Below are 24,294 nucleotides of genomic sequence, written 5' to 3'. Positions count from 1 at the left end.
CTCCCGCCGCCTCACGGGAGGGACCCCCGCTACACAGGGCAGTCGGCCGCGCCGCTCCCCCGCCTCCCCCGCGGGGACGAGGGGCGTGCGGGACGGGTCCCTGCCCCTGGGCCGGCCGTCTCTGGGCCCCGCGCAGCAGGAGCCCGGTTCCTCAGGCGCTGTGTCGGGAGCGCCGCACGGCCCCGCTCCGGCAGCAGCGGCGGGAGCCGCGGGGAGGCGGGGGCGGGGGAGGCGCTGCCGCCGCCGGGCGGGCTCCGGCCGCCCCGCACCGACGTCGGCGAGAAGCCCCGCCGCGCCCGGGGTGGAGCGGGGAGTGGGCGCGTCGCGGGAGAGAGGAGGCAGATGCTTCCCGAGGCGCAGCCCCGCCGGAGGGGCTCGACCCTGAGTAGTGCCTGTCCGCCCCCTCCGGGACGCGGGGACCCAGCGGGCGGGTGTCGGGGAGCGGGCAGCGCCATGCGCCCCTCAGAGCGGTGAAGGGCCGGCCGGGCTGCTCCGGTGCGGGCACGGAGCCGCCGCGGAGGTGGCCCGAGGTGACGGGAGGCCGGGAGAGTGCCGCGCCAGCGTCGGTAGCGCTGCCACCGTAAGTCCCGGCAACTTCGCCGCCTGCCCTTCCCCAGCCGCCGGCCCCGGGAGAGCGGCCGCGGGGCAGGCGGGCCGGGAGAGGCGCCGGGGTCCAGCGAACCCGCGGGGCAGGCGGGGAGCGGGGTACCGGGGGAAACACAGCCCCTAGCTGGCGGTGCACCCAAAAACAGGGGGGGAAGAGGGGGTGGGTTGTAGGAGCTCCGAGCCGCTGCGGCGGCGTGTGCGGCGCGCCCCGGGGGAAGCGGCGAGGGACGGGCGCAGAGCGGGGACCGGGCACGGTGCATCCCGGAGTTTCCACTGCGGCTTCTGCACGGCGAGCAGGTCGCTGCCGGTACCGTATCGGTTATAGAGCAGCCGCTCTCCGTGCTGGAAGTACGGGGCTTTTAAATGACACCTGAGTCACTAGTTCGTGCTTCTCATGCGTGTCAGATATTGCTTTCGTGTTATTTTTCATCTGCTGGACCGATATCTGTACTTACTTTGGCATTTCACACCGCAAATGTAATAAACAACATTAGTAGGTTTCAGAATATTGCCATTGATGACAGTAGATTGATGTATGAGGCTATTTACTGGATGTGTCCAAGTACAATATAGTGCCTGCCAATTTTGTCTTTAAATTGCTATATTGATTTCATTCTTGTGGGGTTTTTTTGACAAGGTTAATGTAGTTGACAATTTGCAAGGGAAAGAGAAAAACTTCTGGTTTATTTTAGTTACAGAATGGCAATTGTAGCTGAAATGATGAATGAAAAAATCATTCATAAAAAGAGTAAATAGAAAGATGTGTATCCTAAGACCTCTTGAAGTCAATATTGTCAATATCTAACAGATGTCTTCCTGCCAAGCTTTTACATACACTGGCAACCCTTGAACTTCTTAAAGGTAATGCAATGTGTGATATTCCTCTCAGCACTGTGCACTTTAGAGTTAAGTAGTCTGATTAGAGGGAGTTTAGAATGAATTAAACAAGACATCACAATATAATGCCTTTGCTTTTTCCTAGGCACTGAATGAAATCAAGGTCTTGCTTCTGCTCCTTTCCCCTTCAGTGGTTGAAGGATGATGTTGTGGGGGGAACTCTTGTGTTTGATCAGTGAAAGGTGCCCTATGCTGCTTTAGGGCTGAGTGCATCAGGGCTGACCAGGATGACATTTCTTTGCTACCAACAGCTTAAACTGCAGGTGGTGTTGAGCTGAAGAGGGAATGTAATTCACCTCTCAGAATCCTAGGCATAATTGTCAAGTAGATAAATACAGGAGAGCTAATACTTCATTGTAATTTCTTCAGACATAACCTTTGCTGGTAGGCAACTTTTGCTAAGGTACCACTCTGATGCTTACTATAGCTGTCATATGCTAGCTGACATGAAATAGTTCTGAATGAACTAAAATACAGTGTTTCTCTACCTAATGGCATGCATTAGAGTATGCAAACTTTATCAGTCTTGGGTAGATGTTGGTCCTGTTAAGATCAGTGGCAAAATCCCAATTAACCCCTCCAAAGGGCAGGTTTCACCATTGGTCTTCATTATCATTTATAGTGAGTGCCAGCCAAATTTAATTAGAAATTCAAGTGGTAATGTTTATATCTGGCTGGTGATGGCACTTCAAACAGCTCTACATAGAACTGCTTTAGAATCATGGATAAGAGCCACACAGGTCTTAATTCTTGTTTAAAACAAGGTATATAGATTAAACTGCATTGTGCTTCCAAGTGGAGTAGGCAGTTCAGATTTGTCTTACACTCCCAAGTTTTGTTTCATCAGACTCGACCACTTTTTCATAAAAAGGTTGGATTGCAGTTTGCATATGCACCATATTTTAACCAAGGTATTCAAACAACACAGGGGGGAATATTTTCTGATTATTTAGTTTGTGGCAAAGAAGTTTACAAGAAAACTGCTAAATATTGGAATTACTATAAAAATATCAGCAAGCAACTGAGCCATGTTACAGTTTAGTTCTCTGAAGTTCATAAGCTTTGTTGAGAGATGAATGAACAGAGGCATATTTTCTAAAAACCTTAATGAAATATTAATGAATATGTTTACAAGGATTAGCTTCATAAACTGACAGAATTCTAGTTTAGCAAACTTTTTCTTTGCATGTCTACAGCTGAGTGATTTTGAAAAGCATCTGGAAAAGTTGAAAATATTCATTAACGGTGAAAATAATGTTCTACAGAGGATTTGATGATTTTTTTTTATTCCAGCTCTCTTCTAAATCTTGATCAAAATGATAAGGTTTATAATCTAGCCATTTAATTTTAAATCTGTGTCTGTGGACCTATGAGAAGCTACATGCAAGTCCTGTTATATAATAATAGCGGCGTGACCAGCACAGCTACCAGTAATTCCTACTAGTTTTGTATTAGTGAAAGTGGAGGAAGAGAGAGCATATCATGATTCAAAGTTCTTGAAAAATCATTAAAGAGAAAAAAAGGCTTCTATGCTTGTTTTTGTGTTTTTTGTTTTTTTTTAATGCATGCAAATAGAAGTTTTGGGAAAATAAGCAACTAAATAATTGATTTATACTTGACTAAAAGTTATGCTAGCAAATACAATGAAATTCAGTTTTTTAAGTTGTAGTGATAGATACTACATATAAGCTGGTAAACTCAGTTTTGTTTTATTTCTGGTAAAAAATGTTTGGGTCCTAACTGTTGTCATTTGTCAGTACTGAAATGCCAGCACAGATCTTACCTGGGCTTTTCAGGAGTGATTCTGTTATGTGCTGAGCACTTTTGACCATTGTTTGTGTTAGAGTGGTGTCCAGTCAGCTCCCTACCTAGAACTACACACACAGAGTTAAATTCACTCTCTTGAAAAATTTGTAGTGTAAATAGCCAAGAAGGTCTAAGACATCCAGCCAAAGGCCAGATGATGATCTCGGTCTGAAACATGAACACTTTGTACATGAGTACATGTACACTCTGAACAAGGGTAGACTGAGCACCTTTTAAGAGGATTAAGTGTTAATTTTTTATTTGATAAAGGTACCAATAAATGACCAATACCTTAAAAGTTGTATGTTATTTTCCACTGATCTTATTTTCTTCAGTATCAATCTTTAATTTAGTAGCACTGACCTTCAGAACAGCATATAATTACACATTGTTTTATACTGGCTTTTTGCTCTTATACCCACTTTCCATTTGACATTGCTTTTAGTCAGTTCAATGGAGTGAATTTCTAAGTAACTTAAATAAAAAGACTGAATTCCTCACATGAAGAACTACCTAAGATAACAATAGCAGAGGAAATTGTTCACATCTCACTTAAGAAGGGGCACTGCTAACAGAGTTGGGCTTGGTAGTCACCTGGAAGTTACAACTGGAAAATCCAAGTTTCCTGCTAAATGTAGTTATAGCCATTTCAGATGAACACCTTCTAAATCAAGGTAGTATCCACAGATACCACAGGAATCTTTCTTCAGGCTATCTTCTGGACATACCAAGGGTATGGTCTTGCCTCACCAGAGAGCCTGTGAGCCATTCAGTTGGCTCCATGCTTTTGAGGTGACTCTCAGTTCAGGAGCATGGGAATGACCTGGGGATGGTAGCTGCCCTGTGGCAGTGAGCTCCTTTTGACTCTTTGTGCTGCTTCACATGGATGTATGCAAAGGCTTACCACTTACCACAAGGAAGTACAAGAAATTTGGGTGTTCAGCCATAAGGAGAAAGTGTAGTCATTGGTCATAATTGATAGGGAATAGCGCTGCAAACAAGAGTATGTAAAAAGGACATCAGGGGTATGCTGCTGTCTGTTTTCCCATGGTTCCCAAAATGCCTTCTGAATTAGGATCATATGGTAGACAGGAGAACTAGAATTGGTTTTAGCAACTTACATACTGAAGTGTAGTCCTGAGAGGTGGCTTTCTACAAGGATCAGATCAACCTGTGCACCAGAGACTGAGGAAATGTGGGGAGGAAGACTCCTGTGACCAGGAGATGGACGGATGGTGCAGTACTCCTTTTCTTACCTGTAGATATTGTGCACAAAACCAACTGAAAAATGCAGTTCATGTAAGTGCATCTTATCTATTACACCTCAACACAATGGACATACTCCTTTTTCCAGTTACCATGTGGGGTTCAGGAAAGGGGGCGTGGTGTGGAATCTGGACCCTGGCTTTTTTATCATCCTATCATTTTTGTAATTTATAATGTACAAGACCTGACACAGATTTGACAGAATGGCTGTTAGGAGTGTTTGTTGAAATAGGCATGCATTTCAGTTTAATATGTCACATTTCAGTGTTGCAGTTTCATGTTTAGGAAATAATTTCTTGCTTGGTCATATCCAGCAGTGTATATAAGAACCAAATCACTTTGCCTGTGGTTTTTGATGGATAATGTTAACTATTACTGAGAGTTGGATGAACAATACATTCAATAAATTCAAATATATAAGCAATATTTTTAGATCTATGGTTTCACTGCATTTTATTCAAGATGGTTCTAATGGTATGTACTTTCAAGGAGTGTTAAGAAATGATGTAAAGTTGTTGGTGGCTTTGACATGTTTATTTTGTGATGTCCTCATTATCTTGGAGTAAAGCAGGGGTTATAAAATTGTTACTATTCAAAAGGAGGTGTTTGAAGTTCCTTTTTTTTCCTGGGTGGTCTACAAAGCACTTAACTGCTCTTCAGCAATAGGAAAAAAAATATTTTCATTCTGGTTATTTCTGCTAGAAATTGAACAGTCTGTAGGTAATTCCAAGTGAGTTTGCAGGCATATTTTGAGGATTTTTGAGTCAAGATGAATTGTGCCATGTCTTCAGAGTCGTCTTCTCAGAATTAAGCTGACAATTAAAAATATATTTTTAAAATATATTAAATGCCTCTGAAAACACAGTATTGCCATTACAAAGATGTCAAAACATCATGATTAAGGCTGTGCTGAGATATACTTGTAAAAGAAAAACAAACTAAACTTCTACTTTACCTTTTATTAATGACTGGAATGAGACTCTGCATTTGGCACAGTGTCTCTTCAAAGGTCAACTACATTTTGTACTTGTGATTTTTAATAATGAAATATTTATGTACTTTTCAGTGCTTGATGGAAGAAAGAGAAAGGTAACCAAACTCTGAATAAATTCATAGAGTGAATTAGCCACTTCTGTTTCTCTCAGGCAGCACTGGGGCATTATCTAACATTGGAAAGCTCAAGTGACTGTAGCATCTAAGCTATGATGTATGCAGATGAAAGACTTTTTTTTAGTCTTGATTATCTCCTCAGCAATGAGTTATCAAGAGTGTTATCAGCAATGAGTGTTAACTGCTTAGAAAAATCACAGGTAGCTCTTCAGTTGTATTTTATTTCTGTCTTGATCTTTTCTACAAGTTTTGTGTGCCAGAGCAGTTATCTGTAGCAAACCTAGCTATGATGATTTAAGTGAATCATAGGATACCAGGTTGGAGGTATGACCATGCTGGCCATGTGCAGTCCCAGCCCAGAAAGTGAGACATGTCCTGGGCTGCACAGAAAGCAGCGTGACTAGCAGGTCAAGGGAGGTGATTCTCCCACTCTGTTCTGCTCTGGTGAGACCCCACCTGCAGTGCTGCATCCTGCTCTGGGACCACCAATGTAAGAAGGATGTGAACATCTTGGAGCAGTTCTGGAGGAGGGACGTGAAGTTGATCAGAGGGCTGGAACATCTCTGCTGTGAAAGACAGAGAGTTGGGGCTGCTCAGCCTGGAGAAGAGAAAGCTCCAGGGAGATCTTATAGCAGCCCTCCAGTACTTAAAATGGGTTTACAAAAGGGCTGGAGAGTGACATTTTACAAGGGTGTGTAGTGATAGGACAAAGGGGAATGGCTTTAAACTGAAAGAGGGCAGATTTAGGTTGCATAACAGGAGAAAACCTTCAGATAAGAGTGGTGAGACAGTAGAACAGGTTTCCCAGTGAAGTTCTGGATGCTGCATACTTGGAATTGTTCAAGGCCAAGCTGTGTGTGGCTTGTCATCTGTGAATAAGCAACATGAGTTCTCAAAATGATTTCTCTGTTTAAATTTACTGCCATTATGGCTCAGTGCCAAACTGGTGATGTTTTACACTTCCTTCAGAACAAAATCTCTTTATGTTTTACTTTATTTTGCACAAGCTACGTTCTTTTGAGCAGACCTATCAGCATGTGATTTTCTTCAACTTTCTATGATATCTGTCCCTGTTCACAGTTCACATAACCTTAGTGAGCTGTAGCCTTAGTCTGTAGCTTGTGTTCTATAGTCTTAGTTACCTGTACTGTGCAGGTGCTTCATCACTAGGCCCCTCTCTTGCTCTGCACTTCCTTTTCATTGTTGAAACATGATGGTATAATTTGCCATATGCCAGCTAACAAGCAGATGGTAAGCATCTCTTAATGGATAAGTATGATTCCTCATGGAAGAGGTGTGAATGCTGTCCCATAAAGTTACAGCTCTTTTTATGTTATGGGCTGTCATCATCCATTGTAGTAAAATGAACACAAAAGATATTAGGTGATCATTACATTGCCATGATAATCCCTCTCCAGACTATACTTGCTCACTAAACAGGGTGAGCATTTCATACTGTTAGATATGCTTTGTGCAATCTCATCCAGCCTTAAATATCAAAGTACAGGAGAAAGAGGGTGCTCACACCTTCACTACTTAGATTGTTTAGAGAAACTTTCTGAAGTTTCTTGGATTTGGTAAAAAAAGGTGTCTATGATTGATGACTGTCCTCTTGGGACTAACAGTTGGATCCCTCTGGATAAGAACTCCTTTTGTTCTCACCAGCCAATCCACCTTCTAATGGGATCTTCGTTTTCTTTTGTCTTCAAAACCTACGGAAAGGGAACCGTAGGTTTACTGCTGCTGTACTCAGTTGTGCTGTTGCTGCAGGGCTGGAAACACTGGACTGAAGGGATGGGTAGGGAAGGGACGCAGAAATTGCATCAAATAACACAAAATTTAAAGAGTGAAACATTCTGGAAGAAAGGCAAAACAGAAGAAAGAGGTGTTTCGAATGCTGTATGCACCTGAGCATTTAGTGGCAGAGATGAACTGGGAAGTTATGACACAAAGTGCCTGTCTTCCATGTACCTATATTGTAGCAGGGGAAATTCCATTTACATTTCAAAGGGCAGCTTAGAGAATCTCTGGTTAATCTTTGGCTTTGCTTCAGGGTGTTTAAGATTTTGAGAAACTGAAAGAGTAACCTATAGCAGGTGATCACGGGCTCCTTACTGTGCAGAATAGTTGTGTTTGGAGTTTAGCAAGTCCTTTAAGCCCTGATCTTGATTAAATCTCCATGATAGGGAACAAATGGTGTGAATGGAAATTTCCTTTAATGTTTTTGGGACCATTTCCACTTCTACAGACTGCTGAAGGGTCTGAATCTTATAAGCCTTTGAGCTCTTTTGTGTTAGAATACAATGTTTTCTTCTGTGTTCAAATGTTGCCAAGTACATTTTGGGTTGAAGAAGGATCAAGTAATAAATAATAATCATTGTTACCATATGTTCTCATCGATAAAGCAGACGCAGTATTTTCTTGTCAGCTGTTTTTCCTTGCATTTTTTGTTTTTATTGTCTCAGGGTATTTGATAGTATATACTTCCTAAAGACTGGAGTAATTTCAGAACTGAAAAGACAACAAGTATGTGTGGATTTATAAGTGTTTTAATGCCTGCTGACTTTATTGGCAATCAGATCTGAAATGTTTTGGAAGAAAAGTGTTTATCCCATGACATGCCTGAAGTAATCAGGGGTCATTACTGAAGGAATCAGTAGGTAGTCACCAAATAAATTTATCACTTCTTTTTCATCTGTTGTTCAGATTTACATGCAGAATAATAATCCAAGCCCACCCCAGCATTTTGTCATTGTTGTAGCTGTTTGAGAACAGAAATTTCACAAATCTTTGTATTTAAACTCGCAGCCTCCCCTTTAATAAGATGAAAAGAAGTGGGCTGTAGTGGCCTACAGAGTGTGAGAAATGAGTGTGATTAAGCCAGAAGGAGATATGTATGCACTGTATGCAGAAAGGGTCCTGAGGAACCTCAAATATTAACTGACAGTAACTCCATTTCCTTGCGAAATATGGGCACAGTGCTTTATTAGTATCAAAGCCTATAATTTATGTACTTATTTACATAACTTGCAACATATGGTCAATGTATTATTTACTGTACGCTGGATCATCAAATGTTACAGACATATCACATACCACATCAAAGGACATGTTTGATGAGAGGTTTCTTGAAGTGACGAATTATAATTTTCAACTGATGTGTAATTTCACATGGTGAAATCACACAGGTTTAATATTTAAAGAAAGTTAGTTATGCCGATTACTTCAGTGTAGAATTTAAAGAAGTCTAAGAACTAATTTTACTGTTGAAAATGTTCAAATTTTTTTAAGGGAAAATGAAACATATAAATTAATTGCAGGATTTTTAAAATAAAATATTTGTTTTACTTTCATTATAAAAATACTTTTGCAAGTGATGAAAATTTCAGTTATGTATAACAATTTTTATATTTAAATACCATTTCAGTTTTTTTAATTTCACTAATATAGTAAGAGTCTTGAACTCAGCAGCGGACGTTGTTTGGATGGACAAGGATGCAACAGACTGGAGGAGACACTGGGAGAGAAAACAACCCTATTCACAGTGCAAACTTATTTTAAAAAAGAAAAAAAACCCCAGCTTCTCTATCTTCAGTCTGTTGGATTTATTTGGAAGGTTTTAGCCAGATAATTTTCATGATCTCTGAAGATCTCCTGTGCGTGATATATTGCTTTGCTTACATTCACTAATTCTGGTCGCTCTTTTTGCCTGAGAAGTTCTTGTGCTACCATGCGGTGGCAAATGGACTTGGCAGTAGATGGCTTCTGAGTCAAGACTGAACCTTCTACATCTGTGTAAGAACACACCCACACATGTACAGCCCTGATCTTCTGAGCTTTCCTCTGCAGTCACCGTTTTGAGGTGGTATAAACCAGTTTGTGCTGCCTGAGAGAGAGCTGAGAGAACACACCTAAAGCACAAAAGAAGAGTATAAACAGTATGGGAAAATGGAAATTATTTCATACATGGAAAAGGGATACTGGATTAGGGATAGAAGTTAGTACTGAGGACCAGTAAAGTGTGGAGTTTGGGGCAGGAGTCATTTGAGAAGGACGAGCTTGTACAACACATTAGGTGCTGAGGAAGACACTGAAATTTGAATACCACTGACATTTCAGAAGAAGGCATTGAGAGTATAGACGGGTTAGGAATTTGCAGGGCATCAGAACATTGGCAGGAAGATGCATTGGAAGAGACAGAATTACCTCTCCCCTTCCCCACTAAATATACTGGAGTCATGAAGCCAGGAAAACGAGAGCGTTAAGAAGGGGAAAGAGATTCAAACTGCAGTGGCAGAAAGCTTGGAAGGAACTAGGTCTGACTAGGAATTGTAAATGGTACTGAAAGAATGGAGAGTGGAAGTAGGTGAGAAGAAACAGCTAATGTCTAGGAAGAGACAGGAGTACAACTGATAAACGCTCATAAAGGAGAAGCTCAGAGTAGAAAGAGGTATACCATTGACAATGTACCAGTCATACATGACCTGCCAGAGTCTCACCCATATTCTGCTGTCAGCACACATCTGTGAAGATTTTTGGTGAAGAATTTTTGCAGCAGTTTAAAGGCTCTAGTCTCTTATGTGAGCTGTTTTTACCATGTGTAGTTAAAACACTGGTGTAATGATCTTAAGATGGTGGTATTCATTCTTCACGGGTTTATCGTGTCAGGCTTCAGTGGGTAGGGTACAGCAGCTATCTGGAAAGCTAATTAATTTTAGCAACTCTTTGTAGTTCAGCAAATTCAGTGTGTGTGAGCAGGACTTGCAGACTGTAAGCTACGTACCAGTCTTTATGGTGGCAATATAAACCAAGCTCACAGGCAGAAACTGGAGAAAAATTATATTCCTCACACAGAAGCTGGAAGTGTAGACCTTTTGAAAGAAGAAAGCTTCATTTAATGCACAGGTTTGGTTGACGGAATCTTCTTTTTTACTGAACTTCAGGCAAAGAATGAGGAAGATCCTGCTTCTCATTATTTTTTACAGAGAGATGAGAAAATTTGTAGATGTCTATAAGGCAAAAGTTTTGAAGCTGGCAGAAGAAATGTGGATATACAGTTGGAGCAATTTGAAGTATATGGTTTCAGAGGGAGAAATTCTCTGTTGAGCAAAGAAATCTTAGGAAAGCTGAATGCCTGCTGAGTACTTTGGTGTAAGTGAATCAACCAGCTGAAACTGATTACAAAAACACTTTTTGCTGAGGAGAAGTAAGAATTAAATAAAAGTATATATGTTAGTGGAAGAGACTTGACCATCCTAGAATACCAGTAGAATAGTTAGAGCATAAAAGATACAGATCAGATGAGGGGACATTTCAGTAATGGTGATGACATGTAGATGATAATATGTGGGTCAGCTGTCATTTGTGTGCAGAGTCCCAGAGAGAAGCATCAACCAAAGTTCACGTTAGAAGCACAGCCCAGAGCCACAAACCCAGCAAGTTAGCAGTGAGTATGGGAGTATCATAAAGTGAAAAATGAAAAGCAGGTGTTTAAGAATATGTATGCTAAATACTGCAAAGCAAACTGAGGAGATCAAAGGTGAAAAGTGTGCAGCTGAAGAATGTTGCTGGGGAAAGCAGCTAGCAGAAATGTTGCTGTTAAAAAAAGGAGATTTTTAGTGGTGAGACATACATCTTTTCAAATAAGTTAAGAAAAAATAGCCATAAAAATGAGCATCAACACTGGGGGCAAGTTTTGGGACTGACTTTAGGAAAAATTGAATCTGTAGCATAAAACACAGCTAGTAGTATACAAGAACATTTATTCTATGCAGATAAAAGTCTAAAGATACAAGTAAATATCCAGATATCTCTATAATAGATACTCTGGCAGAAATACTTTTGCATAGAAAGGTTAGTTACACATTAAATTTGATAAATACATTAAAAAGCAGTAAAACCTGGAAAGGATGTTTGGCCTGGCAGGCCCATGTAATTGATTATGAGTGTGTTTGAAAACAGAGAATGTCAACTGCTTGGTGCAGAATCTACCTAGGAGGCAGTACCAGAAGTGCACTGCTCTGTGATTGCTATTTCCACTGCGAGCCCCTTGGCAATAAAGATGTTAATTAGAAAAGTGAAGAAGCCATGGGAAAGGGTGCACTTGATGAAGGCAGTAGAGAAGAAAAATGATAGGGTATTCCATGTATGCGTAGCTATTAAAGATCTTTAAGGCGATGAATCAAGAACAAATCAACACAAGAACAATCATGCAATGAGACAGGAACAAAACAACCCACTCATGCTAAATGTCATCACTTCCAGGCCCTCTCTAACAACCAAATTCATTATGTTAGATGCACAGTTTGATACTGGAAAGTCTGATAGGACACGGAGAGCAGCTAATTAGTGCTTTCCAACACTTTATCCAGAAGGCAGTGTTTCAGAAAATCTGCTGGTAAATTGTCTGCACATCATATATCGAAGAAGAAAGGTCTTGGAACAGCAGAATGTCTCACACTCTTACCAGAGTGGATGCCACTAAAATCCAATAGTGTTAATCACATGATACTGGGGACATTTCAAAGTCACAGTCAGATCCAAACCATTAGCAAGCAGATGAGTGGTAACAGTAGAGCACTGGAATGGATTGCCCAGAGAAGCTGTGGAATTCTCCTCCTTGTGTAGATTCAAACTAACCTGGATATGACCCTGAATAATCAGATCTAACTTTGAAGTTAACCCTACTTTGAGCAGGGGGCTTACTAGATTATCTTCAGAGGTCTTTTACAGCCTATTTTATTCTATGACTCAGGGAATTACAGTGGCCTTGAATGGAGGCATCCAGGCATGTCCAAAAATGGAAGAAAGGAAAAGAGCTGAAAGCACTGATCTCTCCAAAGGAAATTAAACTCACAGTAGGGTAAGCAACTCACCTGCTAAGTAGCAGAAATTATGTCATCTCTGTAAGAAATTGAAGGAGTAGCAGACTTCAACGTACAATTCAAAAATGGCCTAGGAAATTTAGAAAACAGATGCAGTTTACCTTGAAATAAAAGGCTACATTCCATGGGAAAATACCTCTACAGGATGTGCTGCATGAGCTCTGGACTTTGCAATAGTGATGTACATTTATGCAACATTTACAGAAGCACAATTCACTCTTAGCTATCTTTTAAACGTTTTTCCTTCCCTGTGTTAGATATCGCTTCCTCATCCTTCATGTGTATGATATGCTGAGCTACTGAAAGCAGGTAGTAAGTTTTAGAAGTCTTTGATTAAGGAAAAAAACGCCAAACCATCAATGCAACATTGCCTCCTCATCTGTGGAATCATGATAATGCTATCTCTCACTAAACAGAAGTAGTTTGGAGGTTAATTATTTGTCAGTGAAGCATTTATACTTCAGAAATGAGCACCAAAGAAAAGCCATGTATAGAAATTAATAAATCTGTTTACCATGAAAGGATTTATGTATGTACAGTAAATTAAATCCAGTGACTACCTGTGATAAAGTATTGAATCACTTTTCTTTAGGTGGGCACTGCTGATCCTTAAAAACCCAGGGAAGAAGGATTCCAAGGGCAAAAGAAGTGTGAGAACTAGCATTTAAAACCATGGTTAACTATTCCCAAAAAGGCTAAATAAGGGTTATGCAAATGGTTTATAACTTCAGAGTTACCTTTATAATCTTTGGGGAGGCTTTTATTATGACTCTATTACATTAATTGGTTTTATGAATTTAATTCCAATAAAAACACCTTATATGACATATGGACACCAATGATTTACAAACACCTAAAGTGTTACAGGCATGTACCATGTTTTTCTTTAGAAGATCTTTTAACATGATCGAATTCAGAGTCTTTGGTAAAAATTTCATCCATTAGTAAAAACTAAGGTGGAAGGTGAAAACAATGCAGAAATCTAAGTACCTTAGACTGCTAAAAAATCCCCCAGAAAGCTAAAGCTGTTATACTTAGAATACTATTGAGAGCTAATGTTAAAGTGATCTTAATGCTGCTGAATAAAACTCATCAATCTTCAAGAAGGTGGCAGTCTGACAGTCAGTCTGTTAGCATTCAGCTTTAATGCTAGTCCATGAAGAACTCACGTTTTCTCTGTGCATTATTACCATTATCCTGATAAAATAAGTACATCTCTGTTCTTCATACTTTGATTCCTTTTAAGGTATTTTTTTTAAGATCAGATTTTACACACTGCAAGAGAAATGAAGCGGTGCTAGGGCATGAGTAGCTCCCATAGCTGGAAGAACTGCCATCCTATCAGAGAGACTGAAACATGTCAGGGGCAAGCTTTTCTGGGACAGGAACTAATACATGATGTGACCTGTTATTCAAAATAGTTAAAACAGGGGATTCTGTAATATATCTAAGATATTTGTTTACCATACTTAAGACACCTCTAGAATTCTCATAGGGTTTCATACCTGTGTCAAGGTGTATATGAAGAGAGGGATATCATACTGGTGAAATCCTGTTTGGTACACTGAGTTCCTCAAAATCTGCTGAATCCTGAAAAAATAGCATTATGTACGACAGAATTCCCAGTTAAAAGTAAAAAAAGAGAGACTTTTTGAGACCCCTTCAGGTATTCACACATCTATTTGAGAGAAACATCTAGTCAAAAGCTGTCTTTCTCCATTTTGCTTAATTTATGTGATTATTCCTGAGCCCTTTCTTCCTTCTTAATTGTCTTTGATATTTCAGGATAATCCTTGGGTATGAACAAAGCAGGAGGGTAGAAAGTTTGAGAAGATAGATTTTTTGTTCTTAAAAATCAGTAATTTAGAAATTTTTTCTTATAATTTTATTAAAGTGGCATTTCACAAACTATTTTCCATAGTATCCTCATCCTAAGTGAACATTTTAAGGCAAGCAGAGTAAGTAAGAAGCACTGCCAAAAAGACAGGAAAAATGTAGAACTTTATGAGTATACAAGCTAACTTGTATGAGGGGAAAAAGTAAAATCTCTCTACGTTGTTTACTTAGGTAGAAGTAGGGGTTTCTGTAGCTAGGAGATACTAGGAGATACTCTTAAAGTATGGTCTGTGTGCATGATACAATTCCTGTCACGTTGAAACAAGGCCCCTATCCCATCTGCTTAAATACCTTATTTTTCCACTCAGCTTAGAGCCAATCTGGTTGGCTAATAATTTAAGACACCCTCTCTCTTGCATTTTTCTTCTCATAATTTCTACTAACCTTGGTAAGGACTCTCTTTGTTCAGAGATTGTGAAACATCATAATGGGCATTTCCATAAATAAGTCATAACCACATAAATCACTCTGCTGAATTCACACCTTTAAGTTAGTGGTTATGCAGACTGGAATCAGAGCATCTCTTTTCATGTCTGAAAGTAAAATGGTGAAATACGATAAAAATATTTGACAAAATTAATCTTGGTGGCTAGTGAGGAGTCTGGACTGACCTCAGGTACTCCTGGTATGGAGGCTGTGTGTGGTGGCCTCAGAAAGTGTAATCCAGGGAAGCTAGCTAACATCCCTTTCACCTTTCCTGGCTGTCAGACATGTGGGACAGGGGTTTGCCTTGCGCAGGATGCGGCTCCAAGCTGTGCTGGTGGGGGCCAGACTGGCGTTACCAGACTGATGATGCCGCTCTCCACTCGCTGCCTTGGGCTGCCACTCTTGGAGCACCCAGCTACCCATGCTCAAACCTGGCACAATGGGATGCCTTGTCCCTCCCCTGAGCAGACATGCTCTGAGATTCTTGTAACACCCTTGTTCCTTTAGACAGTCAGGCATGAAACTCTGTGAGCACGGATTTAAAGAGGGGTCTTGACTTGCTGACATCCAGGTGCTGATTAAGTCAATAGGAATGAAATAGCAAAAAATCATAGAGCTCCCAAGGAGTGTGAAGTCAGAGCAAGGTAAGTAGGCACACCCCGGTTTGGGTGTGTGCTGGTGGATAAAAGCACATCTTTACTGTTATCACATTACTGCACCAAATACTTCTTCCAATTACCAAAAGAAGGATACTGTTAGAAGGCATATTGGTACTTCTTTTAAAACTATGCAAACCAACCCCCTTGTACATGGCACTTGTTAATATTAAAACCTTAACTCTTACTTGAAAAGAGTTGATGCATATAAAGTCCTCTTTGTACTGTCAATGTAGCAAACAGTGAACATAGTGAAAGTGAAAATGGGATCTAACGTAAAGACTTAAAATTACTTACATAATTAATATTACTTTGCATTAATCTGTTACTGAAAAGGAATCTGGAGAAGGTAGGTGTGACTGTAATCCATTTTTGTTTCAAAGTATTTTAACTCTGCTAGAATAGAATAAATTGGTATGAGTGGTAAATGAGAACATGTCCCTCTGTTTTGTTAGCACTCTGTAACAAAACATGGGCAAGAGGTACACACTTTTCTGAAGGTTTATGTTTAATAATGGAGACTAAAAACTCATTCCAATTCTGAGGATTTTTCTGGTATCCTGTACTCCACAATTGGAAGGGATGTTAGACATAAGTATACTTGGCAGTTTTCTACTAGAAAGCAATATTGCAAATAAAAAGGAGACCCAATAGTTGAGGCAGAATGTAGTAGCAGAACAATTAAATAACAGGGCTGAAATAACCTCACAAACCCAGGAAATATAAACTCAAAGCTGAAACTTCTTTTCAAACTTTTATTTTTGACAGCATTAATGAAGGCATAAAGCACATCCTGATTTTTCCCTAAAACATGATATTAATTCCATCATGTTTGCTTGTGTGCATCTCTGCATGTGTGTGCAATTGTTTTCAATGGAAACCTGGACAGTACCTGTTAGCCTAATGGTGGAGAAGAGGAAAAAAATGGTAAATAGATTGTTAAGATGCAGCCTTCTCATCCGGAATAGAAGCAGCAGGGGGAAAGAGTTAATAGGAAAATACAAAGAATAAATGCTTATGAAATATGGCTGCTGCTACTGCTACAAGAGAAAAAAAAGAGGCACGTGAAAGCTGGCAGAAAAGAAAGAAAAATCTGAGCTTGTGGGAAACCGCAAGCTTAAGGAGCACTGAGAGATATCAATTTTTGATTTTCTTAGTTCAGTTTTAGGGAGCTACCCTGCAAAGCAGTCTTTTTCAGTTTCCTCAGATCCACTTCACCTGCCTCTCCAGATCTCTTGCTGGAGCTTGATGAGGTGCCCGGTAGGTGGCATCCTTTTAACACAGTGCTGGTATCAGTTGGTTTGGGTTTAGTTTTGGTGGCTGTTTGTTTTGTCTTTTTTTTAAGTTAAAAGCATTTTTTCTGCAGAATTTAAATGGATTATCACAGAATTGGCACGTGCAAAAGTTTTATTGTTGTGAGGAATTTTATTCAAGGCTCTCAAATTTGGCATTCCCAAGCTTAAAAAAAAACAACCAAAAATCTATGTTTAGGAATCTAAATGGAAGAGAAAGAGGGAGAAGATATTCTCCTTCATTGGTTCAGAGTAAGTTTCTGAGGGAGTTTACAATGAGCTACATGTTCACAGCACCTACTGAAATCACTCTGTGTTTTCTGGCTCATGGTCTAAATGAAAGACTTCTTTCCAGAACATGGTGATTAGGATATCACATTTGAGCAATTGATGTCTGAAATTGTGACATCTTATCATCTGCATTTAATTTGCCTCTGTTACATCTTGTTCATTTTTGGAATGTAATAATTTTTTTTTCTTCCTAGGAAATAATGCTCATTATAGCTGGGGATGTCTGCATTATCACAAACCCATCTCTGCTTCAGTGTTTGCATGCAGTTCTACATATGAACAATGTCATGGGATGTAGTTTGAACAGGCACATGCTTCAGGCTCATAGTGTTTGGCACAGGGCATCAGTATCAGGTGCCAGATATCCATTCAGTGAAAGCAGTGCCCCCACTGAAAGCACACAGATAATTCACAGGCTGATTGCAGGTGAAAAACAAATCTGCTTAACTGGTTTAGAAACATGTCAGGATGTTTAGTAGCCAGGGATATCTGGGGATGTCTTGAGAAAGTGTTTCCAAAGAGCTGTTCTTCAACTTCACCTTCTGGTGTGCTTGAAGGTTCACCTTGCTTGGAGGAGAAAAGCAGCAGAAGTTCATTGTGGCTGGAAACAAGACCAACAAAAAAAGTTCTCAGCCCCTCTCTAATAATGCAGGATCTGAAATAAACATACTTGGTAGATGAACAAGTCTCACTAGTTCCAAAGCCATCTTTGCACAGAACTGGATTGACAGATCGGTATCAAATGGAACATAGCAGGAGTTTTAAAATATGTTTCTGCAATTTACTGCTCTGAGGTTTGTGAATTGCCATGGGGATGAACATACCATAGTGTCCTCTGCCAATCTGCAACTGGTCTAGTTGTTTCTCCCAGTTTGAGTACTGTAAAAAATCAATTATCTATTTGCATCAGATTGACAGGTCACTGAGAAGTGAAGCTTAAAAAAAGTGAGATTAAGATACTGGCTTATTTAATTTCTCCTGTTATTTGTTCTGAATATATATTTAATCCAAAACGGTGTTGAAGATGTCATTTTAAGGGGAATGCAGCTGTTTTTATTTTCTCTATACATGTGCTCTCAGTGTTGTGCTTTTCACATACACACCAGTCAAAGAGTCCATCACTATCCCTGCCTACTTTGCCTGGGAAAATCTATCCCAGGGGAAACTCCCCAATAGACAAAAGTAAAAAAGGATGTGGATTATTGCTGGTAAATATATAAGCCAATATATAGAACCAATATTTCCAGAGTTACAAAATTCCATTTAAAGCAAAAGTATGGGAAAACTTTTTTTGGTACTATTGTCAAAAAATAGTACCACATTAAATGAATATGTCTGAGGACTATAAGGAAAATTTTCTAACCAAATATGAAGTGCAAAGTCATCTTCTCAAGTTTGCAGACAGACCATCTCTGTTTTTCTGCTGCCAACCATAACTTTCCCAGGTTGTACCAGACTGAAATTCATATCATAAGATCGTGCCCACCCTTCAGAGTGTGAGTGGCAGTGTATGAATCATGCCAATTTATAGAACTGCTGCGGTGTTTGGAAAAAGCTCAGAGGAGCTGAATTAGTAAGGTCAGGGGAAGGACCCCACTAAATAATGTTTCAGGCCAGGGTAGACTGATAAAATCTTCTAAAATAAGCAGGCTGCTGGAGGAAAGTGAAGGGCCAAAATTCCTTCTTCGTTTGAACTTAGAGCAGGAATGGAGTTTCAGTATTTGAAACAGATATGGGGGAGAGAGATAATAATGCAGAGAACACCCTGGGGCAGTGCTCTCTTAGATGTCACAGCATACATCATAGCAGCAGACAGGGATATTTGTCTCAGCCCTTGCTCAATGATGCTCCCAAGTTGCTTTAGTGACTCATCTTCATTGTTGATGTTAAAGCAGTAGGTGTCTGGTAGCAAGGACTGTCTGTAATCATAACTCGAGCTCTGTGGCAATTGCTTAACAAATCAGCAGCCTATTCAGTGCATCTGTCACAGCTTAATGTGCAGGCAGGGAGAGCTGTGCTCACACAGCCCTCAGGGATGTTTCACATCTTTGAATGTTGCAACTTGGTCCTGGATCTGGCTGAGAGGGGTGCAGAGCCCAACATTGCTGAGCAGGTACCTGAGGAGGGCCATGTAGGGAAGTTTCTTCTCTTTCCAATAAAGGTACTCTTTATTGCTTGCTAATAAGTGGTCTGTAGGACAGACTTTCCACATATTTAAGCAAACTGAGGTCCAGTTTGAAGACAGGAAAGATTATTGAATGCCTCAATGCAGAATTAATCATGTCAGATTCTATAGGGAACCTTTATCCCTATGAGTTATTAAAATTTCTTTAAATTAAACTATCATCTGTCTAAGAGTAGTTGGAAACTACTCTTCAGAGCTCTTCAAACACCAAACCAAAAAACTGTTCCCATCCCAGAAGATTCACCAGCTAAGCCAAGAGAAAGACGTACTCAATGTGGATAGAAACAGAGATAGTTGAATTAGAGGCTGTAGTTAATAGCAACTTATTCAGTAATAGTACAAGTTTATTTGGTGCACTTCTTTCGTGGAAGATGTTTCAGAAAATGTGGTAAAGTTTAATTATATAGTTAGTTAATTAGGAAATTATAGCAGGCATTGAATGAAATGAAGGACTATAATCAGGAAGGGAAAGTTTTTTATAGATCAACTTTGAAAACAGAGGTGTGAGTAAAGCTGAGAGAATGAGAGGGCAGGAAAAGAGACAGTAGGATGAGTCAAGTAGGCTTTTGACACAGCATTGTCCAGTATGAGCAAAGAAGATATGGCAGACATACAGTTGTTAGATAGTGGAAGAAAACATGAATTCAAAAGAAATCCTGATATTAAAAGAGTAAGTATGGAAGAGATCCAGAAGAGAGACTGGTCCAAGTACATGGAAAGTTTGAAATTAATTTTTAAAAGAATTTTATTGTATGTTGATAAAGTTAAAAGAAGTTGTATAAAGAATGTATAAATAGGTATGGGTCTTCAAGTTGGCAAAAGTCTCTCTACACAGCTCAGTCCTTGAGCTTGAGTCTTGTAATGGGTTGCAATAAATAGCTGCACTGGATAAGCTGACCAAAAAAAGAACTGTGAAGGCCCTTTTATAGCTGCAGTCCAGCATTTTTTTCCTCACTTGATGTTTTTCCTTTTTTACTTTTTGCTTGATGGTAATACTTCTTTAGATTTCATCTGTATTTGGTGATACCCCAGATAGGTTTGTGGCTGGATTGCTGTATTGGTGTTTGGTTATCCAGTAAATTACTGGGTTTGTTTCTATTTTGTTTGTTTTTAAATGCCCCTCAAATTTGTGTCCTCCTTGATGTCCTTTACAAAATAATGCTTGTAAAAGAAGGCAAACTTCATGTGTGAAGCAGCTTCTGCTTTATAATTAGTATTTGATCCTTGTCTTGCTTTTGAACTTCTTAACTTGGAGCACTTTTCAGTTGCTTTGTCTTGTTACTGAAAAGAATGTGGTCTGGACACAGGGAAGAGCATTATTGATGGTGAAGTTGCAAAGCAATGCGTGGTTTGAAGAGGAGAATATTTGCTTGAGCAAGTGCATATTTTTTTCATATTGTGACAAGTCTGGGTGTTTAATAATTATTGCTTACTGTACCAACTTGGGTATGTTGTGCTCCTTTCTTAGGCATGATTTATGTGATTTATGCTCACATACCTGACTTGATAGTTTGACAGGCCCTCAGGATCTAATTGTGCTTCAGCTGAAATCACCACTAAAACCAACACAGATCAGACAAGTTCTTAATAATCCTGTGACATACCCAGAGTGGGAAATTCTGAGAAAAAAAAAGATTGATGTTATTCTTGATTTATTGATCAAGAATTAGACAAGGGCTAAGTTAACAAAATAACTGAGCACTTCAGAATGCAACTGTTTTGTGTCCATACTTGGTTTCATGGTTATCTATTAATTATATTTCCTGCAACTATCTCTGTCGACCAGATTGGCAACACATATGCAAAACACATTTAAAACTATTTTGCCACAAACAGACTGAGGTAATGAGCTCATTTCTATGGAAATAATTCAATATTGTTATTGTTGCCTGCCTACCAACTGATCTGTAAAAATGTTTTTCCAAATTTAATAGCTTCTTCTCATTTATTGAGAAATGCAGAAAAATAAAGCAAAAAAACACACATAGGAGGTCATTGATTCACAAATAACCTTGGCTTTCTGTAAGGTAATTAATATGGCCTTAATTCAGAAGAAAAAAATATTAAGTCAATGCTAGCAGGTAGCACTTGTAAGGGAAGGAAGTATCAACAGTAAGACTAATAATTACATGTCTTGTATATTGCAATATTTCATCAATGCAAATCCACTAATCCTTCTGAAGGTGATCCTACTCATATTTGCAAATGTAATTCAAAAACCTTTGCCTTGAATATAATGATCTGCCTGGAAAAAAGCTAAACAAGTAAACCAGCTCTAAATCTATTCCTATTTGATGTTTGCATGAGCTTTCATAATTTCTGAGGGCAACAAAGGAACGCATTAGAAATTTTTTTTTTGAAAATTAGAGTAGGAGTCAAGATTTAGATTCTCAGAAGATCTGGCTTCAAACACACAAATTAAGAGACTCATCCAAATGCATTAAGTGATGGGTACACTCTCTTTCAGGTTTCCTTTGGGCATTATAGTGCTTGATGTTTCTTCAGCCCTCTTACTAGCAGGATTGCCTCTGCCATTAATGAAAATTTGTCAGGAAAGGTCAGGCCTCTGTAGGTAAAGGTCTGGCCTGATATAACATCTGATGTATCAGATGGCGATTTCATTAGATCTCAACATTTATAAGCTTCAGGATTGTTGAAATCATGCTGGAAAGTCATCAAGGAATACAAGAGTGTAATGGATGTTTTCTTAGATGATAGTCTTTGTCCAGAATCAATACTGAACAAGACTGAAGGTATGTTTGATGACTAAACACAGAGAATAGTCAAAAATGAGATTCTGCTCATTCGTTATTGGTAAGTAAGGACATTACTTAGTGTTTGTGTTTATTTCTTTGTAATATTATTTAGACATATAACTATGCTGTATAAAACTATTTCCAGAAACACAACAAAACACATGGTAAAACACACAACAAAAACTTAGAAAGCACTTCATTCCTCACCTGTTCCAGTCAATAGGAGGCAGGAAATTTTTGAGACTTCCTCAGAAAAGATTTTCTGAAAAATTATGGAATCCAGCTCTTTTAATTATGTTGTACCTCTATATATTCTTTCTCCTTGCAGCATCAATAAAATGAGAATTGCGGTCTTTCCCTGCTGACCAAGATCCTGCCAGCAGTACCAGTGAAACATTTAATGCACAAAAGGTATTTATAAGAGTGGTCCTTAAATTATGATATGGTACTGCTGCAAAGTGTTGGAAGACTACCCTAATGTATCTCAAAATCAGAAATTAAGATTATTTGTTATTTAAGTAATTAAGGTAATTTGTAAAATACCTTCTAGCTCTTTGAAATTAAAAGTGCAGTAAAGGTTGCTGTTATATCTCATATAAACAACTGAAGAAAAAATGTCCTTAAGTAGCTGTCATAGTACTTGCTATATTTTGTCATGTGTGTTCATAATACAGTGCTAGTTTCAATACAACAGAATTAGAATATCAATTGCCTGTTTTTATTAGAGCACATTAAACTGTTTAACCAAAGTGAAATTGATTGCATTGAATTGCAAATTTCAAGTGAGGAAAAGCAGTTGAAAATGAAATTAGGCTCACTAGAGAGGAGTTAATATCCTCTTTAGCTCTCCTGTACAATAACACAAGCTTGAAATATGACTGCATATTCTGCTAAAATTGAGTTATATGTTTAACTTTGTGTACTAGGCTTTACATTGCCTTTAGGTTGTTTGCTGAAACTTCTCTGGGTCTTAAAGTCACCAGAATTAACCCATACAGGTCTACCTGGCAGATATGGCACAATGCCAATCTTTCCATTATCTTTGGTTTTACTTTAGTTGTGTGGGAGCTAAATCACTCATAGTGAAGGTGAACTCAAAAGCTCACCAATGAACTTTACTATATTTATAGTATAAAAATAAACAAATATAAGGAGGCAGGGCATTTTGTTTTAATCTGATGTACAGCTCAAAGGCCTGCAAAACACAACACTCCCTGCCTTTATGAGTCAGTGGTGCAGCTCAGCTGTGCAGAGGGCTTTGCATTCTCACGGTGCTGCAGGTACCCCAGCTAATGAGGAAACAGACTCTGCTTATATGATGGAAAGACAAATCCCACTGAAGTTACTGTTGGGTTTGATGGATTCTTTTCTCTCTGGTGTGGAAAGGGGAGTGTTGGCTAGCACTGACCTGTATTAGGAGAAAATGGATCATCTCAAAACAGTAATCAAGCAGAATGACTTTTTTGTTGTGCTCATTTCTAGTGGTTAACAAGTAATTTTAAACTTACACTGGTGAATTTACTGAATGTCAGAAAAATGGTGATAATAAATGTCAACATTTTTAGGGTGTGGAACTGAAAATCTTGACTCTTTCAGACTAATATGAGAACTTTTCCAAATCACAGAAATGAAAAAAACCCAAAAGAAACACCAAAGAAACAGAAAAGGTCCTTCCTAAACGATTCTTTCATTATGCTTTGGCTTTTTGTACTTCTCAACTTGGTATCAGGAGTCATCTGCAAAGGCCTCACTTCAATAGCTTTAGTAGTTTGCACGTTGTATATTGCTATGGGACATTGCAAAAGTTATTTTGTAGGCTTATAACTGTTTCTGAGTTTGTTAAATTAATTGAAAGCTATGGCTCACAGTTCCTCAAACTCTTTAAAAAACAGTTAACCCTATACAAGAGTCTCACACATATAGAAGAAATCAACTGGGAAAAATGCAAATTTCCAGCTTTTTTTCACAGGAGAATGAAAGAGTATCAAGATGATCTGAAGGTATTTTTCAAATGAGTAAAGTGGTCCTTTGTGTAACATAGGTTGAGAAATGCTGCTATAAACTCCAGAACACTGTTTCTTGGCTTGAGTGAAAAGGATCTTTCAGTCTGGAGACTTAAAGTTACAGAATCATGGAATCACAGGAAGATTTGGGTTGGGAGGGACCTTAAAGATCATCTAGTTCCAAACCCCCTGCCGTGGGCAGGGACACCTTCCACTAAAC

At 39.2% G+C, this 24,294-nt stretch overlaps 1 protein-coding gene across 1 annotated transcript in view; it reads left to right on the top strand.

Annotated features, from left to right (window-relative positions):
• Nucleotides 1-321: 321 nt before the first annotated feature.
• The window catches only part of CALCR (calcitonin receptor), a 157,998-nt gene continuing 134,025 nt past the window's right edge, over nt 322-24,294 (top strand). Inside the window, exon 1 of the mRNA XM_015620119.3 lies at nt 322-580. The gene's annotated coding sequence lies outside the window, so the exon portion shown is untranslated. The remainder of the gene's footprint in view (nt 581-24,294) is intronic.

This window comes from Parus major, chromosome 2 (assembly GCF_001522545.3).
Source record: "Parus major isolate Abel chromosome 2, Parus_major1.1, whole genome shotgun sequence".
NCBI classification, from domain to species: Eukaryota; Metazoa; Chordata; class Aves; order Passeriformes; family Paridae; genus Parus; species Parus major.
This window is presented reverse-complemented; position numbering and strand designations above follow the sequence as displayed.